The sequence below is a fragment of the Sus scrofa genome, chromosome 16 (genome assembly GCF_054392235.1).
Source record: "Sus scrofa isolate SSC_HxYL_T2T_F1_AM1 chromosome 16, Sscrofa_HxYL_maternal_Yorkshire_Landrace_v2.0, whole genome shotgun sequence".
In the NCBI taxonomy this organism is placed as follows: Eukaryota; Metazoa; Chordata; class Mammalia; order Artiodactyla; family Suidae; genus Sus; species Sus scrofa.
In genome coordinates, this window is record NC_139398.1 from 63,580,054 (window position 1) to 63,605,607 (window position 25,554).

Sequence of the window (25,554 nt, forward strand, 5' to 3'; positions counted from 1 at the left end):
CTATCCTTTTATCGACTCCGAGACATCTTACTCGCTTCCAAGTTTTGGCACTTATGAATAAATAATTATAAATGTAATTCATAAGTAAATATAATTATGATGAAGCTGCTATACACATTCACGTGTAGGTTTTGTGGGTATGATTTTTCAGCTTCTTTAAATGACAGCAGGAGAATGATGGCTGGATTGTGTCGTGAGAACATGTTTAGTTTTGTAAGAAGCTGAAAAACTGTCTTCCAAAGTCACTGTAGCCATTGCCTTCCCACGAGAAATGAATGAGCGTTCCTGTTGCTTCATATCCTTGTCAGCATTTGGTATTGTCAGTGTTTTGGATTTTAGCCATTGTAATAGGCATGTATTTTGCATTTTTAAAAATCTGACGTATTGTTGACATACAATATTACAGAAATTATAGGTATTCAATATAGTAATTCACAATGGGTAAAGGTTATACTTCACTTGTAGTTATTATAAAATATTGGCTCTATTCCTTGTGTTGTACAATATAGCCTTGCAGCTTATTTTGGGTATCTTGCTTTACCTGCGATTCCCTCATGGGATATGATGTTGGAAGTATACTTTGCAAGCTATCGATTCAGATCTTTTGCCCATTTAAAAAATCAGGTTGGTTGGTTGGAGTTCCCGTCGTGGCGCAGTGGTTAATGAATCTGACTAGGAACCATGAGGTTGCGGGTTCTATCCCTGGCCTCACTCAGTGGGTTAAGGATCTGACGTGGCCGTGAGCTGTGGTGTAGGTTGCAGACACAGCTAGGATCTGGCGTTGCTGTGGCTCTGGCGTAGGCCGGTGGCTACAGACCCCTAGCCTGGGAACTTTCATAGGCTGCGGGTGCGGACCTTAAAAAAACAAAAAACAAAAAACCTGGTTGTTTTCTTACTGCTAAGTTTTAAGATTTTTGTATATTTTGGATAATAGTCCTTTATCAGATGCGTTTTTCACATATTTTTTCCTCCCAGTCTGTGGCTATTTTTCTCTTTCTTTGGAATCTGGTGGGTTTTTTGGTGTGAGAGAAAACTGTATTACTATATTCCTGTGTTACTTAAGCCACTGTTATGCTTGGCTTTTCTTGCAACTGAACCTAATTCTAACTAATGCATGAAGTCATACTTCTGCTTAAAGCCTTCCAGTGGCCCTCCCATCACACCCAAAATAAAGCCCAGCTCTTTCCGTGGCCTCTGTGGACTTCATTAGTCTGGTCCCTGGCCAAAAAGTTAAGAGCAAGTCCTCTGGGAGTTCCCCTCGTGGCGCAGCGGAAATGAGTCTGACTAGGATCCAAGAGCACACAGGTTCCATCCCTGGCCTCGCTCAGGGGGTTGAGGATCCGGCGTTGCCGTGAGCTGTGGGGTAGGTCTGGGATTCAGCTCAGATCCTGCTTTGCTGTGGCTGTGGTGCGGCAGCTGTAGCTCAGATTTGACCCCTAGCTTGGGAAACTCCATATTCTGCGAGTGCGGCCCTAAAAAGACAAAAAAAAAAAAAAAAAAAAAAAGAGCAAGGCCTCTGGAGCCAGGGTTCAAATTCTCTGACCTTTGGGAAAGTTATTTAACTTTTTGGTGCCTCAGTTTCCTCATCTGTACAATGGATTAATAATAGGACTACTTTATCAACTTATTCTGAGGGCTAAATGAGTTTCTATGTAACACAGTGTCTGGCACATGACAAGTGCCCCATACATGTTGCTACTGGCATAGCATCTCTTCCCCTGACCCCTGGACTACATCTTTTTTCGTTTTTTTGTTTGTTTGTTTGTTTTGTTTTTGTCTTTTTTGCTATTTCTTGGGCCGCTCCCGCGGCATATGGAGGCTCCCAGGCTAGGGGTCTAATCGGAGCTGTAGCCACCGACCTATGCCAGAGCCACAGCAACGCGGGATCCGAGCCGTGTCTGCAACCTACACCACAGCTCACGGCAACGCCGGATTCTTAACCCACTGAGCAAGGGCAGGGACCGAACCCGCAACCTCATGGTTCCTAGTCGGATTCGTTAACCACTGCGCCACGACAGGAACTTCCTGTTTTGTTTTGTTTTTGTTTTTGTCTTTTTAGGGCCACAACCACAGCATATGGAGGTTCCCAGGCTAGGGGTCAAATCGGAGCTATAGCCACCAGCCTACGCCAGAGCCACAGCTACACCAGATCCGAGCCGCCTCCGCGACCTACCCCACAGCTCACGGCAATGCAGGATCCTCAACCCACTGAGCGAGACCAGGGATCGAACCCGAAACCTTGTGGTTCCTAGTCGGATTTGTTTCCTGGACTGTACATCTTGATTTTCTTTTGTTTCCTTTACTAAGTGGGATGTGTTCTATCGTAGAGCCTGTGTACCCTTCCCTCTGCCTGGAACTCCAATTCCACATCCAACACGCACACACACACACTCACGTTCACACCCCCACGCATATTCAAATACATATACATATCCACACTTAATACATGTGTTTGCACACACACTCCTACCCACACTTGCTCACACACACGCTCTCCTTTGTGAGGCTGGCTTCTCTGCATCCTCAGAGAAGTCCTGCCTGAAGTGCTTTTCCTCACTGGCCCCTCCCTCCCTTTCTCCACCCCTGGAGCCTTGTTCACTGACTTCAGTCCACCCCCCACAGGGGACGCCCCCACACCGCCAAGGCTCACTAGGCAAGGACACGCACCAGGCCTAGTTTCCAGGACTGGGTAACAGTGTTTCTTGTTTATTTGTTTGTTGGTTTGTTGGTTTTCTGGTTGCTCCCACAGCCTGTGCAAGTTCCCAGGCCACCAAGGATCGAATCTATACTACAGCAGCAACTCAAGACTCAAGCCACTGCAGTGACAACACCAGTTCCTTAACCTGCTGTGCCGCAAGGGAACTCCAGGGTGACAGTGTTTATTGTTGCTCCCTGCCAACTGTAACGCCCTGTCGTTGGGCAGGAGCTTTATTGATCTTTTTCTCAGTTGCATCCCAGGCCCTAGATGGTCTGGAACATAGTAGGTGCTCAGAAAAAATATATATTCGCATTTTAGGGCTGCACCCAGAGCAAATGGAGGTTCCCAGGCTAGGGGTCTGATCAGAGCTGTAGCCGCTGGCCTACGCCACAGCCACAGCAATGCCAGATCCAAGCGGTATCTGTGACCTACACCACAGCTCACAGCAACACGAATCCTTAACCCACTGAATGAGGCCAGAGATCGAATCCGTATCCTCATGGATCCTAGTCCGGTTCTTAACCACTAAGCCACAACAGGAACTCCTATTATTATTATTATTATTTTTAACCGTAGGTACCAAGTGCAAAAAGCAAAAATCTTAGCATTTGCCAAGTGGAGGGGCTGTGGAGAAATCGAGGCAAAGGTATTAAAGATTTGGCAACCCTGCCTTAATTATGAATGTGAGACATAAACAACTAGATCCTACTCTATAACCCAGAGGACTATTCAGCATCCTGTGATAAACCATAATGGAAACAAATACTTTAAAAAAAGAGTGTGCGTATGTATAACTGAACCGCTGTGTTGTACAGCAAAAACTCACACAACATTGTCAATCAACTATACTTCAAGAGAAAAAAAGGAGAGACAATGGAGTAGTGAAAATATACACTGTGTGTGTGTGTGTGTGTGTGTGTGGCTTTTGTGTGTGTGCTGACGTGTGCACAGGCGTAGGTGGGCAGGGAGGGGACAGCTGTGTGTCCCTACTTATGTGAGCACTGATTAGGCCCTCGTGTGATTGTCTGGGTGTGAACACAGGTGGTGTGTGGTCTTGTCTGGATGGAAGAGAGGGACCTACCACAGGGTGGAGGACAGGACAGCTCTGGGTGGCAGGCCGGGTGCCTGGCATGACAGCCGGCCTGCGGAAGCTGAGTGGGAGCCAGCCTTTCTGTGTCCGCTGCCTTCGGTTGGCAGGACCAGCAGAGCTCATGGTCATTTAAGGTGTTGGCTGGGTCAGGCAACTTGCTGGGTGGCAGGCCACCCGGGGCCAAGATGGTACAGGCCTTCCAGGGGGCCGTGGGAGCTATTTTTAGTGGCCTGGGCTGATTCCCAAATCCTGTTGACTATTTCTGGCACCAAAAGATCGCCCTGAAGGATGTGGAAAATTTTCATGTTGAGAATGTCTGGTTTCCCTTTGGCTATGCAAGGCCGGAGCAGGGGGACCAGGACAGAGGGCTAGAGGCCTGAAAGCTTCTGGGAAAATTCACGGCACTGAGAGCATGAATCGGCCAGCTTTCTACCGTTTGGAGAGGAGCATCAACTTCTAGAAACACGGGCGTCGTGATGGATGCCCATCTCTGCTGGTTTGCCAAGGGCGTCCCTGTGTGAGCACTGAAAATCTGGCATCCAGGACAGCCTTCAGACCCGGGAAAACTGGGACTGTTGGTCACATGAGCTCCATTCCAGTCCTTTTTAGTTCTGAAGCAAAATTAATAAGAGTAAGGACCTCTTGCATCATCTTCCAGAATGTTCACCATCATCCTACGCAGTCGGAACTGTTATCATCTCCATTTTACACCCGAGGAAACTGAGGCACAGAGAGGGAAGAGGCACCCCTGCACAACAGCAGAGCTGAGTAAAGGGGCTGGGATTGGGATTCTGCTGTGCTCTAGGGGGGCCAGAGTCCCCCAACTAAGAATGGCTTTGTACCTAAGAAAATTCAGGGTCAGTCCCTTCCTAGCCAGATGCTTAACTTGGCATAAATAACAGCTATTTGGCCAGGTTACCACGAGGGTTAATTGAGAAAGTGTCACTGCAGGAGGCCTGACACTGCTTGTCCCTTGGGGGAGGGGGGCAGGGCAAGACCTGGCTGTGCCAATCGGGTAAGCTGTCCTGAGGCCACCCCTTGCCGGCTGCACCGAGAAGCACCTGGGTACCAGAGCCTCCCCGCCCAGCTGTCCCCTCCACTCCCTTCCCGGGCAGTGAAGGGGGAAGCCACGGGGTGTAGGGAAAAAGAACCCGGGCAAGCCCGCCCCCAGCCCCCGTTCTGCCCTATTTGCCCTGGGCATCCTGGCTGCCTCTGGCCGCCACCTTGCTCAGCTGTCGAATGGGCGCGTGAGCCCACCCCTTGGGGGTCAGGGACGGGAAGGTGCAGGGACATCGTGGGATCCTGCTCCCCCCACCCCTATTCCCGCTGTCCCTAGAAGCCCCCTCCCCAGGCGGCTCGGAAGGCGGCTCGGGCCCGCGGGCGCTGGGCTGCCGGAGGTGCGGACGTGCGTGCGGTGGGGCCGGGGCATGAAAGGAATGCAGGGGCCCGAGACGCGCTGTTCCTTCCGCAGGCCGCGCGTCAGCGCCGGGCAGGAAGGGCCGAGTCGGCATCGCGTTCCCAGCCGCCCCCTCCGGGCTGGGGAAGTGGCCGAACAATGGGGCTGCCCGGGGGACCGTGGTGGGGTGTGTGTGTGTGTGTGTGCGCGCGCGCGCGTGTCCTGAAGGAGGACAGCTGGGACAACTGGGAGAGGACCCCTTCCTGGGTTCCCGGGGCTTGTTCCCGAAGTCCGGGTGAAGAAAGGCATTAGCATCCTCACTGTACAGAAAAGAGACACGGGGCGGGGGCACCCGAAGCAAACCGACTTCCCTGCTGAGGGCAGGGCCTGCTGCTTCTTGCATCTTCCAGCAGTAGGTTTGGGATGGAGGCTGGGGCGAGAGCTGAGAGGGGCTGGCTGCTGGTTCTGCAGTTCAGAAAGCGAACTGAGCTCTCCGCGCAGAAGTGAGTTCACCCGCATCCCGGTTTTACAGGTGGGGCAGCAGAGGCTGAGAGGAGCGTGCCTTCTCATACTGCCGGCATGCGTTTATTGCACCAAAAAGGATTTAAGCTCCTAAAGAAAGAGAAAGAATCATAATTCATTCTACCTTTCCTGTCTAAATGGTACCTCAGTGTAACCAAATGCTTCATGAGGGGAAGTTCCTAATTACAGACTTGTACCTGCTTTAAAATATAGGAAAAAATGATAGAATTAGAAACTCATTGCGCTGCCCCAGTGGATGAATTGGGCAGCTACAGGTGCTCATGTCACAAACAGCTAGACAGTATGAGCTTCCTGTGGAAGAACATGCCGCACCCAGGATGTAGCCTTGCCTTAAACTCAAACCTGAATCTGCTCAAGCCTGGAGATTCGAACAATTTACAGGAAATACAGGGGACAGAGGAGCATGGTAAGTGGGCACCTTGGGGATGCAGGCAGCCAACTTCAGAGGTGGGAAACTCTATAGATATACAGATGGTTTCTTTTACAGGTAAATTTCAAGAAGGGGGTGAAGGGAAACAATCAATCAATTAAGCAATGGAGGGGAAGTCAACAGAGTACAGGAGATCTAGAGCCATATCAACCAATCACCAGATAGAGATCTTTTTTGGGATTCTGATCTAAACAAATGAAAATCATTTATGAAATAAGAAATCCAAATAGATCCCTAGGAATCAATCATCTGGCTGGAGGCTAGTGATCTATTTTGAACTGATGCCCTGAAATGGGATTCTGTTTTTTTCTTCTTTTATTTTTTAAAGTTTTATTGAAGTATAGTTGATTTACAACATGGTGATAATTTCTTTCTTTTTTTTTGTAGGGCCACACCCACGGCATACGGAGGTTCCCAGGCTAGGGGTCCAATTGGAACTACAGCTGCCCACCTACGCCAGAGCCACAGCAACATCAGATCCGAGCCTCGTCTTTGATCTACACCACAGCTTAGGGCAACACCAGATCCTTAATCCACTGAGTGAGACCAGGGATCGAACCCACAACCGTATGGTTCCTAGTTGGATTTGTTTCCACTGCACCAGGACGGGAACTCCAGCGTTGTGATAATTTCTGCTATACAACACAGTGATTCAGTTACACATGTACACATCCATTCTCTTTCAGATTCTTTCCCCACAGTAGATGATCACAGACTATTGGGTAGAGTTCTCTGTGCTATACAGCAGGTCCCCATTGGACAATCACTCCATATACCTCAGTGTGCATATGGAATCCCAAACCCCCAGTCCATCCCCCCATCCTGCACCTGTCCCCTTTGGTAACTAAGAGTTTATTTTCAAAGTCCGTGAGTCTGTTTCTGTTCTGCAAATAAGACCCAGATGGGATTCTTGAGGTCAGACAGCTTTGAGGCTCCTGACTTAAGGTGAAGTAGGAACTGCCCCAGGGCACTAGTTCCTCCCCCGGGCACTCCTGGCAGTAGGGCACTCACTGAGTTTGCGGAAGGAGGGAGAGAGGGGGGAGGAGGAGAGAGAGAGGTCATTTTCTCTCTTCTGTCCTCTGCACTCAGAGTCATATTTTATTTTATTTATTTATTTATTTTTTGTCTTTTTGCCTTTTCTAGGGCTGCTCCCGTGGCATATGTAGGTTCCCAGGCTAGGGGTCTAATCGGAGCTGTAGCCACAGTAATGCGGGATCTGAGCCACATCTGCGACCGACACCACAGTTCATGGGCAATACCAGATCCTTAACCCACTGAGCAAGGCTGGGGATCGAACCCACAACCTCATGGTACCTAGTCGGATTCGTTAACCACTGAGCCACGACGGGAACTCCCAGGGTCATCTTTTTAAAGTGCATGCATCTTGGGGGTAGCTGGGAGCTCGCCTTTTTGTTCTGTCTGCCCAGAATCTGGTGTTCAAAATTAGACCCCTTGAACCAGGGGCTACTGTGATCGCGCTCCCTGGGAACTGGTGTAAAGAACAATCTGCAGTTGCTGGGACATAGAGCATATGCCCAAACCATGGGGGGCCCAGGACGGTGACATCCCATCTTTCTGAGGACACCCCGCCGAAATCCAGCAGTGGCCTTTGGGTCTGGATCACAGTGGTGGACGCTGGGATGTGAGAACAGCAACAAAATCACTAAACACAATGGTTGCCTTTAAGACCATGGGACAGCAAGCCGGTGGACACATGAATTCTTTCTTCTGTGTGTTCTTTTAGTTATTTGTAGGTTCTAATAACATTAAAGTTGAGAGCTGGGCTGTTTTCCACTGTCCGGGAGCTCTCAGTCATTGGGATTTGGTGGCGCCTTATGATCGAGGAAGAGGATTGGATGGACTCTGGTAGGCTGGGGATCAGGAAAGGCTTCTTGGAGGAGAGGGCTGTTGGCCAGGCCCTGAAGTAGGAGTAGGAGTTTGCCAGATGGGAGAGAAGTGAAGGGGGCAGCGAGGGTGGAGGAGGGGCATTTCAGCGGAGGGAACAGCCAGCAGAAGGCGCAGGTGCAGGCCCATCAGGAACTGCAAGTTCCGGGGTACAGGGAGTCTCAGAGGAAGTGAGGATGGGGGCAGGGGGCTTGGAGGGACTGGAAGCCCGCAAACGCATACACAGATGTGTGCAGTGGGCAAAAAAGGAGTGCTGGAGTCTCTACCTTGGTTGTAATTCCTGACCTTTGCTGGGTGACCTTAGACAAGGCCCATGTGCACTCGGGGCCTCTTGTTTACTTATGGGGGGGGTTGTGGTAAGGTCCATTGAGGGGGCTCTTGGTCGGGGCGGTGTGTGCCAAGCCCCGAGCACGCAGGTCACTCAGCTGTCCTTGGCAATGTGTATACACCTCACCATGACCCACCCTCCTGGGGTCAGACCCCGCCAGTCAACCTGGGAACTCCCAGAGTGTGAATTGGGGCATGGTGGGGCAAGAGAAGGACAGGCTGGCTCAGCTGGTCTGGGTACTGGCTGGGCCGGGTGTGCAGACAGCTGGGAAACTCCTGCCCACCATCCAGGGGGCGGTTCAGCCCACCGCACAGGGCTGTGGCGGTGGGACAGGGGCAGTGGCAGCCCGAACAAAGAAACCTGGCACTGAATACCCACCATGAGCCAGGCCTGCGCCCAGCCATCTATTTTGCTGCCTCATTTAGTTCTCATCGAAACAGGTGTCTTATTCCCATGTCACAGAAGAGGGACTCCTTTGTTCCAGTTTTCAGAGGTAAGAAGAGCTTTCAAGGCCACGGCCATCTCGAGTCCAGGTTCTTTCATTCTCCATCTGTGCTTCCCTGCTTTACTTCATCTCCTCTTCAGGTTCGTGGCAAAGTTGTTCAAGGCAGGGGCCAGAATTCACTGCCCCCATTGGTTTAGGTGGCTTCCAAGCTCAAGGTAAAGGTAGGACCTTTCCTTAAGGGGCATTTCCTTAAGATCAGCCTTTTTGCACTTGATGCTCTAGAAGTTAGTTGCCTGTTTCAGGCATTCATACTGTTCCCTCTGGCTGAAATGTTCTGATTCCTCTTTATTGACCTGACAAACTCCTGTTCATCCATCAAAACCCAGGTTAACCAGCACTATTTCCTAGAAGTTAATTTTCGTGAGATAGAACCAGTCTCTCCTCCCTCTGGACCGCCTGTGCCCCCTTATAACAGTCTTCCTGTGTGCCCCCTTCTCAGGCAGTGGTACCTGTAGGCTTGTCTGTCTCCCCAGCTGGGTGATTAATAATCTAAGAGTAGAGGCTGTTCTTATGTATCTCTGGACTCTCAGGCCTTATTACAGGACACAGTAGGTGCTCGGGAAAGCCTGAATTTAACTGAAGTCTGTTTGATTTGCAAGACTAGGTAATGTTTATGGAGCCTGTACTGTGTGACACACTGTTCTAAATACTTCTCAGGTATGTAGCTCTCACAATGACCTCATGAGTCTGGGTGATTACTATCCCCACTTCACTGATGTGGAAACTGAGGCTCAGAGAGGTTATGTAACCCACTGAAGGCCACACAGCCAGTAAGTGGGATAGGCAGGCCTGTTTAATGCTGGAGTCTCCAGTCCTAACTTACACATTTCTATTTCTCAAGCCACCGTGAGATGATTTGAACTGGCACTTGGGATAGCTTTTTTTTTTTTGTCAATAAGTGGGTATTTTTTTTTAAATAATGATTTTTATTTTTTCCATCATAGCTGGTTTACAGTGTTCTGTCAACTTTCCACTGTACAGTGTGGTGACCCGGTTACACATACCTGTATAGATTCATCACAAGTGATTAGACGTAGTTCCTAGTGCGACACAGCATGATCTCGTTGCCTATCCATTCCAAACACAATGTCTGCATCTATTAACCCCAGACTCCCAGACCATCCCAGTCCCTCCCCTTCTCCCTTGGCAACCACAAGTCTGTTCTCCATGTCCAAGATTTTCTTTTCTGTGGAAAGGTTCATTTGTGCCGTATATTAGATTTGAGATATGTGATATCATATGGTATTTGTCTTTTTCTTTCTGACTTACTTCACTCAGGATGAGAGTCTCTAGTTCCATCCATGTTGCTGCAAATGGCATTATTTTGTTCTTTTTTATGGCCGAGTAGTATTCCATTGTGTATATATACCACATCTTCTTAATCCAATCATCTGTTGATGGACATCTGGGTTGTTTCCATGTCTTGGCTATTGTGAATAGAGCTGCAATGAACATGCAGGTGCATGTGTCTTTTTCAAGGAATGTTTTGTCCAGATATATGCCCAAGAGTGGGACTGCTGGGTCATATGGTAGTTCTATGTATAGTTTTCCAAGGTACCTCCATACTGTTCTCCATAGTGATTGTACCAGCTTCCATTCCCACCAACAGTGCAGGAGGGTTCCCTTCTCTCCACAACCCCTCCAGCATTTGTTATTCATGGACTTATTAATGGTGGCCATTCTGACCGGTGTGAAGTGGTATCTCGTGGTAGTTTTGATTTGTGTTTCTCTCATATCAGTGATGTTGAGCATTTTTTCATGTTCTTGTTGGTCATCAGTATATCTTCTTTGGAGAAATGTCTATTCAGGTCTCTTGCCCATTTTTCCGTTGGGTTGTTGGCTTTTTTGCTGTTGAGTTGTATAAGTTTGTATATTTTAGAAATTAAGCCCTTGTCAGTTGCATCATTTGACACTATTTTCTCCCATTCTGTAAGTTGTCTTTTGATTTTCTTTTTGGTTTCCTTTGCTGTGCAAAAGCTTGTCCATTTGATTAGGTCTCATTGGTTTATTTTTGCTTTTATTTCTGTTGCTTTGGGAGACTGACCTGAGAAAACATTTGTAAGGTTGATGTCCGAGAATGTTTTGCCTGTGTTCTCTTCCAGGAGTTTGATGGTGTCTTGTCTTATATTTAAGTCTTTAAGCCATTTGGAGTTTATTTTTGTGCATGATGTGAGGGTGTATTCTAGTCTCACTGATTTGCATGCAGCTGTCCAGGTTTCCCAGCAATACTTGCTGAAAAGACTGTCCTTTACCATTTTATGTTCTTGCCTCCTTTGTTAAAGATTAATTGACTTAGGTGTTTGGGTTTATTTCTGGGTTCTCTATGCTGTTCCATTGATATGCGTGTCTGTTTTGGTACCAGTCACACTGTTTTGATGACTGTGGCTTTGTAATATTGCTTGAAGTCGGGGAGAGTTATGCCTCCTGCTTGGTTTTTTTCCCTCAGAATTGCTTTGGCAATTCTGGGTCTTTTGTGGTTCCATATAAAATTTCTATGACGCCACCATCACCCTAATTCCAAAACCAGACAAAGATACCACCAAAAAAAGAAAACTATAGGCCAGTATCTTTGATGAATATAGACACAAAAAAATTCTTGACAAAATTTTAGCCAACCGAATCCAACAACATATAAAAAAGATCATACACGACAACCAGGTAGGATTCATCCCAGGTGCACAAGGATAGTTCAACATATGCAAATCAATCAACATCATACACCACATTAACAAAAGAAAAGTCAGAAACCACAAGATCATCTCAATAGATGCAGAAAAAGCATTTGACAAAGTCCAATATCCATTCATGATAAAAGTTCTTACCAAAGTGGGTATAAAGTGAACATACCTTAACACAATAAAAGCCATTTATGACAAACCCACAGCAAATACAATACTGAACAGAGAAAAGCTGAAAGCCTTCCCACTAAAATCTGGAACAAGACAAGAATGCCCACTCTCACCACTATTATTCAACATAGTATTGGAAGTCCTAGCCACAGCCAACGGACGAACAAAAGAAATAAAAGGCATCCAAATAGGAAGAGAAGAGGTAAAACTGTCACTGTATGCAGATGACATGATACTATATATAGAAAACCCCAAGGATTCAACCCCAAAATTACTTGAACTGATCAACAAATTCAGCAAACTAGCAGGATGTAAGATTAACATTCAGAAGTCTGTTGCATTTTTGTATACAACAATGAAATATTAGAAAAGGAATACAAAAATATAATACCTTTTAAAATTGTACCCCAAAACATCAAATACCTGGGAAAAAACCTGGCCAAGGAGGTGAAAGACTAATACGCTGAGAACTACAATACATTAATCAAGGAAATCAAAGAAGATACAAAGACATGGAAAGATATGCAATGCTCCTGGGCCGGAAAATTAATATTGTAAAAATGGCCATACTACCAAAGCGATCTACAGATTCAGTGCAATCCTATCAAATTACCCATGACATTTTTCGCAGAACTAGAACAAACAACCCAAAATTTTATATGCTTTATTTTAATGTGTTTTAGGAAAAAAACTCGTGTATCATATGCATAGGTTCCTGATAAACCCTTATTCTTATAATTTCACTATTCATCTTTAGTCTTTTTTTTCATTTTTTAAATTTTTTAAGTGAGAATTGCAACAAGTTTAAAATTTTTATTTATTTAGCTTTTTAGGGCTGTACCTGCAGCATATGGAGGTTCCCAGATTAGGGGTCTAATTGGAGCTGTAACCGCCGGCCTCCGCCGGAGCCACAGCAATGCAGGATCAGAGCCGCATCTGTGACCTACACCACAGCTCACAGCAATGCCGGATCTTTAACCCGCTGAGCAAGGCCAGGGATCGAACCTGCAACCTCATGGTTCCTAGTCGGATTCGTTAACCACTGCGCCACGACAGGAACTTATATTCATTCTTTCATTTAAAAACCTTTAATAGCTGTGTGTTTATGTTAATGCGTATCAGGAAAAAATGTAAGTCGTGTACTCAAGTCATGACCTTTGACTGTGATATACTTTCCTTTTGTAAAATAAGGAGGAAATATAGCAATTGATTTAAAGGAAAATTTCAAGTAAAAACAGTCAAGATATAGCAAAAAAAACTACAGTGATACTAGAATGAGGGGGGGATCACTTGCCCAGGCCTGCTGGAGACAGTGGAAGAGGTGGGGGCAGAGGGAGCTGATCCTTAAGGGACTGAGGCTGTCCTGGCCCCAGCTTTCTCCATACCCGCCACCTGTCTCCTCCCTTTCTCTCCTCCGCAGCCAGAGTGACCTTTGCAAATGTAAGCTGCATCCTGCTCCTCTCTCGTGAACCCCTCCTGGCTTCCCAGTGCATTTTAGAGAAAGGAAACTCTGGGAGTTCTTTGGCAGCTCCATGGGTTAAGGATACAGCATTGTCACTGCTGTGGCTTGGGTCACCACTGTGGTGTGGGTTCAATCCCAGGCCCCAGAACTCTTGCATGCTGTAGGAGGTGGCAAAAAGAAAGGGGCGGGGGGGAGAAAAAGAAAAAAGAAAAGAACTTTTCCCCAAGGCAGAGAAGCCTCTACGTAACCTAGCCTGTCCCAACTTAGTTTCTCTTCTTCCTCACTGGCTGTGAGGTGGCATCACAGTGGCCTCGCTGCCATTACTGCTTCAGAGCCTTTGCACATATGCTATTTCTTCTGCTCAGACCATTTTCCCTTTCTCTGTGTGTGTGTTTGTGTGTGTGTGTGTGTGTGTGTGTGTGTGTGTGTGTGTGTGTGTTTTGTCTTTTTAGGGCCGCACCCCGGGCATATGGAAGTTCCGGGCTAGGGGTAGAATCAGAGCTGTAACCTTTGGCCTATGCCACAGCCACAGCCACAGCAAAGCGGGATCTGAGCCACAGCTGCGACCTACATGGCAGCTCATGGCAACGCCGGATCCTTAACCCACTGAGCGAGGCCAGGGATGGAACCCGCAACCTCATGGATTCTGGTTGGGTTCTTAACCCGCTGAGCCACAGTGGGAATTCTGACCATTCTTTTTCTAAGTTTCCCCACAGAGGCCCCTTTCTCAGCCACCTCCCCAGAGCAGTGGCTCCCCCTCTGCCCTCTACACTGAGAAGGAGCTCTTTTAAGGTCTCACAATCACCTCACGCTCTTTCATCCATCTGAACAGTACTTCTAACACTCTCTAGATATTTTTCTTTTAAAAACACACTGTATGTTTTGGTTGCTCCAGTGCGGCGAGAACTCTGTCTGGTCACTGCTGTGTCCCCAGATTGGTGTCTGGCACATAGTAGATGCTCAGGAAATACTGGTTCAGCACATATGATGCCCGAGGGGGCTGGAGGATGGGTTTAATTAAGCTTGTGCCTCCACAGCTGGGAAGCAGACTTCTCCAGAAACAGCTGAGAGGTTTGAGGGCCTCCAGATGAACAGTCCAGGCAGCTGAAACCAAAAATGCAGATGGAATTAGTCACCCTCGGAGCCTGGTAACGCTGGCACCAAACGCACTCCCCATCCAAACACATCACAACACTGCGGGCCCCTGCGTCTCCAGGGCCCCAGGTGGCAGCTCTGGCATTTGGGAGCTGGCAGCAGCTGAGCAGTGTGGGCACGACGGGGGTGGGGGGTGCGGAGGGAGGCTGGGGGCTGTGGAATGAACTAGGTTAAGGGCGGCAGATAGGGTTGCCTGGCCTGGGAGAGGCAGTGGCAGTGAAGGGGGGAGGGCTTCCCAGCACAGACCTTGAGAAGAGTTGCCTTGAGCATGAGCTCAAAGTTGTTGAAAAAGAAAAATTCCACTCATAAACAGAAGCAGATCGCTCTGTATGTGAAATTCACTTCCAAGACTCTGCTTGCTTGAAAGGGGAAATTCTCTGGTTTCTTTCTTCGTGGTTGTATAATCGCTTTATTGAAATATAATTCACAGAGTTCCCTGGTGGCACAGCAGGTTGGGGACTGGGTGTTGTCACCGCCGTGGTGCGGGTTTGATCTCTGGCCTGGAAACGTCCGCATGCCACGGAGGGGCCAAAAAAAAAAAGAAAAAGAGAAATGTAATTCACATGCCATATCATTTGCTCATTTAAAATGTACGATTCGGCCGTTTTCAGTATATTCTGAATTGTTCCTCCATCACTACGGTCTGTTCCAGAACATTTTCATGACCCCCCAAAAAGAACCCCTACCCACTGGCAGCCCTCCTCTGCCCCGCACTAGGCAAGCACAAATCTATCTTCTGTTTCTATGGATTTATCTCTCCAGATACTTAATTTCAATGGAAGCTTGTTATGTGGGATCTTCTGTGACTGGCTTCTTTGATGTATCATAGGTTTCCCAAGATCACATCAGGATGGATCAGTGCTTCCTTGCTTTCTGTGGCCAAATAATGTTCCATTGTGCTAACAAACTACATTTTATGTAGTCATTCCTTGGTTTATGGACATTTGGGTTACTTCCATTTGGGGGGTATTACGAATAATGCTGCCTTGCTCATCCAACCAGTTTTGTGTGGACATACGTTTTCATTTCCCATCTATCCAGGAGCAGACTTTACTTTCTTCTAAGAGGAAAAAAAAAAAAAATCCCTCAAGTCAAAACATGTATAACAAGTGTGGATTTAAAATATCTCTCGTGGAGTTCCCATCGTGGCTCAGTGGTTAATGAATCCGACTAGGAACCATGAGGTTGCGGGTTCGATCCCTGGCCTCACTCAGTGGGTTAAGGATCCGGCATTGCCGTGAGCTGTGGTGTAGGTCGCAGATGCGGCTCAGATCCCGTGTTGCCGTGGCTCTGGTGTAGGCCAGAGGCTACAGCTCTGATTCGACCCCTAGCCTGGGAACCTCCATATGCCACAGGAACGGCCCAAGAAAGGGCAAAAATAAATAAAATAAATAAATAAATAAATAAATAAATAAAAATATCACTTGTGGCTGTGACAGAACAAGTGACCTTGATGAGCATGGGGACTACGGCTGTGCCTGGCACTTACTAGACACTCAGTGAATATTTTTGAAAGACTGCCCAAATGCTTACTTGAAAAGGCCCAGGGGTGGAACTGTGGCAAAAATAGGTCTCTGTCCATTCATTCATTCAGTTAATATGGTGGCGCGTGGCGGTTCGTTCCGTGTCATTTGATTTTAGTCAGCTGTTTCTTGGAAAAAGGTGAAGGTCCTACCCCGTGTGTGAGGACCTCGGTTGAGAAGGGAAAACAGACAGGTGCACAGCACGGTGCCCCAGGGAGGGAAACAGGACGCTTTCTGCCCCCTTTCATTTTGGGTGTTTCCTTTTCGAGCCGGTGATGCTTCCCCTAAATTCTTGCTGTGGGTTCCTCTTGTGTCTCGGGCAGAAGGGACAGTGGGAAGAGAAAGCATCTTCGGGCGGAGCTTGGTCTGCCTTTCAGGACCCGTCCTGGGACACGCCTGCTCCTTTTTGTCTGAAACGGAGGACCCACCTTTACCGGAGTAAAGAGTGTCTTGCCGGCTGCCTTTTTCTGACTGTTGACCTGTTTCCACTGTTCTGAGGACAGCCTGAATGGTGCGGGCACCTTGCGTTCAGAGATGAACAAAGACAACCTCGGTCCACCTGCACCTCCTGCCTGGTGGACGAGACACAGGGTCCATAAGCAGCCCAGAAAGATAAGAGCACTCAGCTGGGGACACGGTGTTGAAACTGCCCTGTAGGGCTCCTGTCTGAGGATATTATACCTTCTATATTTTATTAACTTGTCAGACACATTCTGACATCAGTTCCTCATATGCATAGAGTTTTCATGTCTATCTTTTCTTTTTTTTAAAAGAAGATATTCAGGGAGTTCCCTGGTAGCTTAGTAGGTTAAGGATCTTGCCTTGTCACTGCTGTGGCTCAGGTTTGATTCCTGGTCCAGGAACTTCTGCATGCTGCCAAAGCCACCCCTAAAACAACAACAACAACATTTTAACTAAAGATACTCATTTGTTCATTCATAAACATTTATCAAGCATGTGCTATGTGCCGGGTCCTCAGAGAGACACAGAAATAAGTAAAGCTTGGCCTTGGAACTTGAGGACCTTGTAGTCCAACCAGAGAGAAAGACAAGTCCATTACGGAGAGCCCTGAGTATGTGCTGTAATGCGGAATGTAGAGGAGATACATTATTTTTAGTCTATCTCACATATAATTTTCTCATTTAGAATATATTATTACACCCATATATATTATATGTCATTTTAGTCGCGTATCTTATATATATTCTGTTCTCATCTGGGTTATATGTAATTATACATATTATTTTTGTTTTTAAATGTTATATTTTCTCTTTTCTTCTCAAAAGAGATGTTATATATCTACTGTGCCTTTGAGTTTTATCTTTTTTAACAATATAATCTTTTTTTCCAGAGGTGCCATTTCCATGTGATTTTAATAGTGGTTCTTTTTCGATGGAGAAAATTTAGAAAATATAGGAGAAATAAATACATAAGTAAAAACTGCTCCTAATCTCATACCATCTAGAGACAGGAATCGTCTACATGCTGCTATCTGTCTTCTAGGCTGCATCAGTGTGATGTGTATTTTTTTTTTTTTTTTTTTTTTGTCTTTTTGCCATTTCTTGGGCTGCTCTCGCAGCATATGGAGGTTCCCAGGCTAGGGGTCAAATTGAAGCTATTGCTGCCGGCCTACGCCACAGCCACAGCAACGCCAGATCTGAGCCGCGTCTGCAAACTACACCACAGCTCACGGCAACGCCGGATCCTTAACCCACTGAGCGAGGCCAGGGATTGAACCCGCAACCTCATGGTTCCTAGTTGGATTTGTTAACCACTGAGCCACGACGGGAACTCCGTGATATGTATTCTTATTAAGACAAGTGGTATTTGGCGTTCTCTTGTGGTGCAGTGGGTTAAGGATCTGGTGTGGTCACTGCAGTGGCTCCGGTCACGGCTGCTGGGGTACAGGTTCGATGACTGGCCACATGCCGAGGAAATTCAACGTGCTGGAGGGTATGGCCAAGAAAAAAAGGAAGAAGAAAAAAAAAGGCACAAAGTACTTAATTTGTATGGTATTGGTGAGAGGGTCTCAGAGAGTGAAGCATCTGTTCCTCCCTTCCCAAGGACGGCCTTGATTTTCGTCCTCTCAGGGTCACTAGTCACCTGTCCTGGCTACTAATCGGGGAGCCTGGGGCATAACCAGCCAACCCCACGGCAGGGAGGGTTTCTGGAAGGGTTTCAGAACCCTGAGACTAGGGTTCAGAGACTGTACCCCAAGCTGGGGAGTCAGCCTGGCTCCAGAACCAGAGCCCTTCCTTACCCTGGGGTGCAGATGGAGGTGGGGGGAGAGCAGATGAATTGGGGGGGGTACATCAGCCCTCCCCCCACCTCCAGCCAAGGTTCTAAATAAGGCCCTGGAATCTGCTGTGTCAAGAGACAGCTGAGAATCCACGGGGCCTGGTGTCCTCTGCACTTGGCCCCAGAGTGATGGGGGTGGAGTGGGGGGGCAGTGGAAAGCCAAGACCCAGCATTTTGCCGCTCTCCAGCCTCTCTGAGAAAGGAATTTCTCTGCAAAAAGAAAAGTGTGCGACACCAAGTAGTAAACCCAGCCTAGGAAGTGGACGTTCTGGCCTCTTTGTCAAGGGGTGGTGGCCACCCTTCACCAAGCTAGCAAAGAAAGAGCACCCATGGGAGGCGGGTGCTGTGAGCAGTTTCCCAAAGCCCTCGTAATGGTCCCTGAGGTGGCTCTCTCTGCCCCTTTTACAGCAGGCCAGAAACTGAGACTGGGAGAGGTGGGCTGACATGTCCACGGTCACACGGGGTTGAGGTGACCCTAAGACAGGCCCTGTTAACTCCGATGCTCTCCTGACCCTGCCTGAGCTGTCCCGGGCCCCCACTGTCCCGGGCTCCCTTCTCTCCAGGCACTGAGCACTCTGCAGATTGAGTTTCCCAGCCTCTGTCCCCACCACCCCCCGTACCCCCTCACCCCCTCTCACCCCCCACCCCCTCCCACCCCCCCACCCACCCCCTGCCTCCCTCCATCACTGCACGGTTAGGAAACACAGACTCCGCATGGCAGCTTCTCAGCAGCCCCCAGCCCTGCCTTCACATATAAATATTTATTTAGTGAATTAATAAACACAGAGAGAGGAGGCCTGAAGATAAAACCGGGCTGGAGTATAATCTTCCACACAGGTTCTCCTGGAGGTCTCTACGTGCACAGCTGCAGTGCCATGTGCGTGCATGCATGCGTGCGTGTATGTGTGTGTGTGTGTGTTGTGTGTGTGTTGGTTGGTTGGGGGTGGGTCGGGAATGATAAAAGAGTCAGCTAGTAGAGTGCAGTGGTTTGACGTATAGACTCTGGAGCCAGGCTGCCTGGGTCTGAAGCCCAGCTTCTTAGCTGTGTGACCTTGGGCAAGTAACTGGCCCTCTCTGTGCCTGTCTCCTCCTCTGTGAAGCTGTGCAGTGGTTAAAGGCTAATTCAGGCAATTAGTTGTACCTCCTAATTCATGCAATAGTGCTGGTCCTGGTGTCAGCATAGTGTCGGGCACCTAAGGAAATCTCTTAAGAGTGAAACCAAATACTGGGGAAACTGAGTCAAGATTCTGAGATGAAATAACTTGACCAGGGATAGGCCAGTTGTACCAGGAAGCTCCCCCAAGGAGAGAACATCTGGAATGTTCTGGAATTCTGCCTAAAACCCAATGGCTCCTCTGCTATCCTCAGAACCAACCCAGAGTGAGTTTGTTTATCGTTTCCATGGCTCGCAAGGCTCCACGACGTCTGGAACCCACACCAAGCTCTTGATTTTGCCCCCACGAACCTGCTCTGCTCGCATTCTGCTGTCCCACCGCAGCCTCCCTCCTCCCTCCCCTGCCCCCGCCAGGGGCTTCACCGCAGCCCTTGAGCAGCTGCTGACTTCCTCTTCCCTCTCTCATTCCCTGCAGCCTGTATCGCAGGCTGTCCCTCCAACACGCAGTTGAAACCAGCCCCCCTCCGCAGGCCACCAGCGCTCACCCCTCAGGCCTGACCTGCCTGCCACCCGAACTACACCAGGAGACTCCCCCCCCAGGGCGTACGTCTGCTTCCACCCTCGGCCCACAGGCAACCCGAGAGCCTTTCAAAGCCTTACACATGTATGACTGGCTCACATTGCTGTAGAGCAGAAATGGACAGAACGCTGGAAATCAATTGTACTTTAATAAAATTTTTTTTTTCTTAATCCGCAAAGAGGAGATCCCGTCATGGCTCTGTGGTTAACGAACCCAACTAGGATCCATGAGGGCACAGGTTCGATCCCTGGCCTTGCTCAGTGAGTTAAGGATCCAGTGCTTCCGTGAGCTGTGGTGTAGACTGGTGGCTATAGCTCCGATTTGACCCTTAGCCTGGGAACCTCCATATGATGCTGCAGGTGTGGCCCTAAAAAGACAAAAGACCAAAAAAAAAAAAAGAAAAAAAAATCCATGTAGAAAAACAAACCAACCAACACAGCTCTTAAGATGCCCCTTCTCTGCATTTGACTCCCAGGAGCCTCACCCACACGTGGAAGAAAACCCCCAATTCTCAGGCAGCTCACCAAGCCCAGAGCCCCGGGTCCAGCGCCCACCCCCTGCTCCCTCGTCACCTCCCTGCTTGAATCACACAGGCCTCCTTGCTGTTCCCCTCGGAGCCTCTGCTCCTGTCCTTCTGTCCCCAATGCACCCTTCTCCTCAAGCTCCCGGGTGCCCCTGCCCCAGTCTCTGCCCAAGTATCGCCTCCTCTGGGCCTCCCCGACCCACGGTACCCCAACTCTCTCGTGTGTGTACACCCTAATCGCCTCTTTCCCACCTTAGCGTTTCTTCAAAGTGCTCACCTCCACCTGAAATTCTATCACGTTGCAATTCTTTTTTTGGTTAAATGTATAAATAATTTTTTAAACGTATGACTTTTTTGTCTCTCGAATGCACACACCCTGGGAGAGCGTGGATGTTTCCTGAAGGAAAGAGGGGAGGGGGAAGGGGTGCAGGCAGCAAGGGATTAAGGGTTCGTCTGACTTGAGCCCATCCAGCCGGGAGGACACAGGAAGGAGGGGACAGGGGACCCCCAGATGCTGGGATATTTGGGGGGACGGCCGGTCTGGCTCGCAGGGCATTGTGCTGGGGAGGGTCTTTGGGACAAACTCGATGGAGCTTTAATACCTGAAACGGGAGCTGTGGACTCAAGAAACTCAGCACTGACCCTAAAGAGCCTTCCTTCTCACTGGAAGGCACATTTGCTTCTAGAAAGGACGGTGAGGGTCGAGTCCTCTAAATCATCCTCCAGCCTTGGTTTGAGCTGCTCCCCCCGCCGTCCGGCTGGGGCTCGGCAGCTGGGGAGGGTGTGGACTCCGGATCTGGGGCCAAGAAGGAACTCGCGGCGTCACACCCTCTGGAATGCTGTGGCTGCGATGAACTCGCTCCAGATTCGCGCAGTTCCCGTCAGAACATGAAACCAGAGGGGGGAAAATACCCATGAGGCCCGGATTGATCAGCACAGGCCTTAGCAACAGCACAACAAGCTGTAGTCAAGCCCACTTCTGCAGCCGAGGTGCTTTCTGCCAGTCCTGGGGCTGGGGCCCTCTGAGCTGGCTTGGTCACTATTAGGGGCCTGCAGCCCAAAGGCCAAGTCCACGGCCACCAGGGTGGTGGAGCTGGGGCTTAAGCTGGAGCCACAAGGGCTTGCAGGAATGCCTTAAAATCCTGGCATCCCCAAAGTGCTCCCTGTGGGGAGGCTGAGGAGGGAATGCTAAGGGGTGTCCCCTCTGGCACCCCAGTTTACTCTGCTGGTTGATGGGCTCGCCCCCCAACACACCCTTGCCAGGAGCTGGCAAGGGGCTGGGGGACTTCAGAGGTGCAGAAACATCCAGATCATCCTGGCATTTCTCGGTGAGTCACACGCTCCCGTCTACACCATCGCAGCTGGACGGCGAGGAGCTGGGCCAGCTCCAGACCCGGCTCCTCCCTCCTCCCAGCCAGCATGATGGTATCATAAAATATCTCAAGCATATGGCAGAGTTCAGAAAATCATATTTCGGACAAGCGTCTCTCACTTCTATTTAACTTTTAAAGATTTGCCTTATGTACTTCGGATTTTTCTTGTCTTCTCTCTCTTAAAAAAAAAAAGAAAGAAAGAAAAAAGAAGAAAGAAAAAAAGAAGAAAGAAAAAAAAAAGAAGAAAGAAAGAAAAAGAAGAAGAAAGAAAGAAAGTAAAAAGATCTCAGGTCTGTCTGGGGAGATAAGCAGCCCATCTATCATGCTAATGAGAGTGTGCCTGGCAGATACTTGACCATAGGACTGGCCCATAGTAGGTGCTCAGGAAATTGTGATTTTCCTGATAAGGTTGCATCTCGCCTCCTGCAGCAGGTGGGGCATGGGCCTGCCAGTGGGGCTCAGGGTCACTCTGCCATCGGGACAGCATGAGCCTTGTTGGGAACGGAGAGAGGACAGCTACTGGTCCCCCCGTGTTGTCCCTTCCTGGGGATGTGGGGCAGAGGGTCATCTCCAGGTTGGGACCCTCCAAGGGTGCTGAGGGCAAGAACCCTCCAGAAAACAAGGATGTGAGGGATGCTGCCTTGATTTCCCTGCAGCAACCACTTGGGGAATTGAAGGCAGGGGCTTCTCCAGGGATGGGGGGGTCTCTGGGCTCGTCCTGACGACCCCTCTCTCTCCCTCGGCAGCAGCCTCGACCTGGCCTGATTGAACCCGCTCATGGCCTGACCATGGGGCAGAGAGTTGGGGCAGACTCGTTGCAGCCGGGGGTCCAGGGGGTGAGAGGGCCGGAGCTCAGGGTGCAGCAACACCCACCCGTCTGTTTGCCTGACTCACGGACTCTGACTTGGCCGCTGATGGCGCAGCTCGCCGAGGCCAGAGCACGCTGTCCTGTCCTCCAAGGGCCCCGACTCAGGCCCCATCTCAGAGCCTGGGGAGTATGTGTGTGTGTGTGGGGGGTCCCTCTGGAGCCCCGAGTCCCCAAGATGGAGTCCCTGCCCCAATGCTGAAGAGCTCTGGGGCCCAGTGCAGCTAGTTTCTCCCCTGAGTCCCATTATCTGTGAGCGGGGGTGATTAACCCACACGGCGGCCCTTATTCCAGCAAATGCTCAGGCACTCCCGCCACCCTCCACGCCTCTGTGTTGTCCTAAAGCAGCAGTTCCCAAACTAGGTCCCACACTGCCAGCAGCGGCGTCACCTGGGCACCTTGTAGAAATGAAAATTCCCAGGCCCCACCCTGGACCTAGTAATCAGGAACTGGGGTGGGGCCCAGCAGTCGGTGTGAACAAGCTACCTGGAGGATTCTGATGCCTGCTCGTGTTTGGCCACCACTCATTTAGGGCATCGATCTGATCTTGTCCTTTTCCAGCTCCAGACCCTTCCATGGCTCCCCATGGCCTTCGGGATAAAGTTCAAGGGCTCTGACCAGCCTTCAAAGCCCTCCCCCGATGGCCCTGACTGACATGACGTGGCCAGCTTGTTTCCCCAGTCAGATGAGAGGCTGCTGGAGGGTGGTACCATGACTCAAGCCTCCGTCCTGCATGCCCAGCCCGAAGTCAGGCTGGTGGACTGCGCAGAGGGAGGGAGAAAACAATGGCTCGTGGTGACTACATGTGTGGTTCTGAGTGGCAGTCAGAAGTGCAGATGCTGGCCCTCGCCCCATTGCTGTGTGAACCAGGCAAGTCGCTGCACAGTTTGGAGCCTCCACATCCTTATCTATCAAATGGGCACAATAATAAAATGGCTGCTGAGGTTACTGTCAGCGATTTTTTTTTAAGGGCCACACCTGCAGCATATGGAAATTCCTGGGCTAGGGGTGGAACAGGATTTGTAGCTACTGGCCTATGCCACAGCCACAGTGTCTGCGACCTGTACCACAGCTCACAGCAACACTGGATCCCTAACCCCCTGAGCGAGGCCAGGGATGGAACCCACATCCTCATGGATACTAGTTAGGTTCTTAACCCACTGAGCCACAGTGGGAACTCAATGGTAAGGATTAAAAATGGGCAAAGTGCTCAGCCTGGTCCCTGGAAAATAGCAAAAGGCTTAGGCGATTGAGAGTCTACAATCCCTTATCCCAAATTCTTGGGGCTAGCTAAAGGTTTCAGAAATCTGAGCTTTTCAGAAAATATATTGTATATTTACACAACACTTCCAATGGGATGGGGGAGGTCTTCTTCTAAAAACACACTGATGTTTCTGCATCAAAGTGTATGAATATGCAAAATAAGTGCAAATAGTCAAGACTGCCAATAAATAGCCTTTCTATCAGTTCAGGTCATGCTAAGGCTCTTGAATTTCTCCGGAAGGATTTCGAGCAGAGAAGTGACATGGTCTGGTTGATGTCCTAAGAGAGCCGAGCCCAAACATGAGCAGGCACCAGAATCTCCCCAGGAGGCTTGGTAAATACAGATCACAGGGCTCCCCACACATGGTCCCTCTGGCCTCACGGCAGCTGGTGAGGAAGGCACGGTGCCTCTCCCATTTTACGGAATGTTTCACAGAAAGCTGAGGCTCAGAAAGGCGGAATTACGTGCCCAGGGCCTCACAGGTAGGTGGTGGGGTTGGAACTTGCTGAGTGAGTTTGGGGGCCAAATTTATCAAAAACCCTTTGGTTTTTCAAGGATAAACTGCCCTCATACTGGGCTGGGGGAGAGGCCTGTGACAGAGGGATAGGCTTCGGGATTTGAACCGGCCCTGCCACGTCTTGGTTGTTTCACCTCAGCCAAGGGACCTGGCCTCGCCGAACCTCAGTTTCCCCATCTGCAAATTGGAATTGGCAGCCGTTCTTTGCAGGTTTGAGGGAGGCAATGCTGGGCAGCCCTCGGGCACTCGGGGGGAGGAGCAGCATTGGTACCAGGGCTGCTCTCCGCTGGGGTGTCGGGCTGAGCCCCAGAATTCCCCAGGCCCTACTGCCAGCCCACACCCCAACGTGCCTGGGCCTGGGCTCCAGAACGGGGAGGAGCCCTTCGAGCCTCGGTTGCCCCAATATTGCCGAGGCCTGTTGGTGCCTCTCCATGGTGACGGCACCCTGAGTGGGATGTGGACAGGAAGCTGCCTCTGTGCCAGGCACCTGCAGGTGCTGTCCCCAACGCTGGGACACTGCAGGAAGAAGGCTGTGCCACCTGAGTGAAACTACAGGGGCAGCTAGGCCTTGGCGATGAGCCTTCTGGGGAATCCAGCCAATGGGTGTTTATTAGGCCCATGTCTGTGTGCTCCAAGCCCAGAAGCCATCGCCTTTTCTCTCTTTCTCTTCCTTCCTTCCTTCCTTCCTTCCTTCCTTTCTTCCTTCTTTCTTTCTTTCTTGGGGGGCTTCACCCATGGCATATGGAGGTTCCCAGGCTAGGGGGTGAATCGGAGCTGTAGCTGCTGGCTTACACCACAGCTCACAGCAACACCGGATCCTTAACCCACTGGGCAAGGCCGGGGATCAAACCTGCATCCTCTTGGATACTAGTGGGATTCGTTTCCACTGAGCCACCATGACGGGAACCCCGCCATCACTTTTTCAACCCAGGCACTGACTCTCTGTCTCTATCTCTTTCTCTTAAAATCCGTTTTATCCAAGTTCAACATTTGCTGACACCACAGAGGACTGAAGAGCTCAAAGCTTCCAAAGCCAGAGCCCTGGGTTCAAATCCCAGCTCAGCCAGTGACTGGCTGCATGACCTCGGGCAGGTTACCTGACTCTCTGTGCTTTCATTTCCTCCTCTGGAAAGGAG

General features: G+C 49.5%; 1 long non-coding RNA gene across 1 annotated transcript; it reads left to right on the forward strand.

Moving 5' to 3' along the window:
* Window positions 1–21,362: 21,362 nt before the first annotated feature.
* LOC146395621 (uncharacterized) lies at window positions 21,363–23,585 on the forward strand. The gene is made up of 3 exons (XR_014831598.1): window positions 21,363–21,727; window positions 21,966–22,062; window positions 23,199–23,585. It is a non-coding gene; the product is annotated as an uncharacterized LOC146395621 (long non-coding RNA).
* The last annotated feature ends 1,969 nt before the right edge of the window (window positions 23,586–25,554 follow it).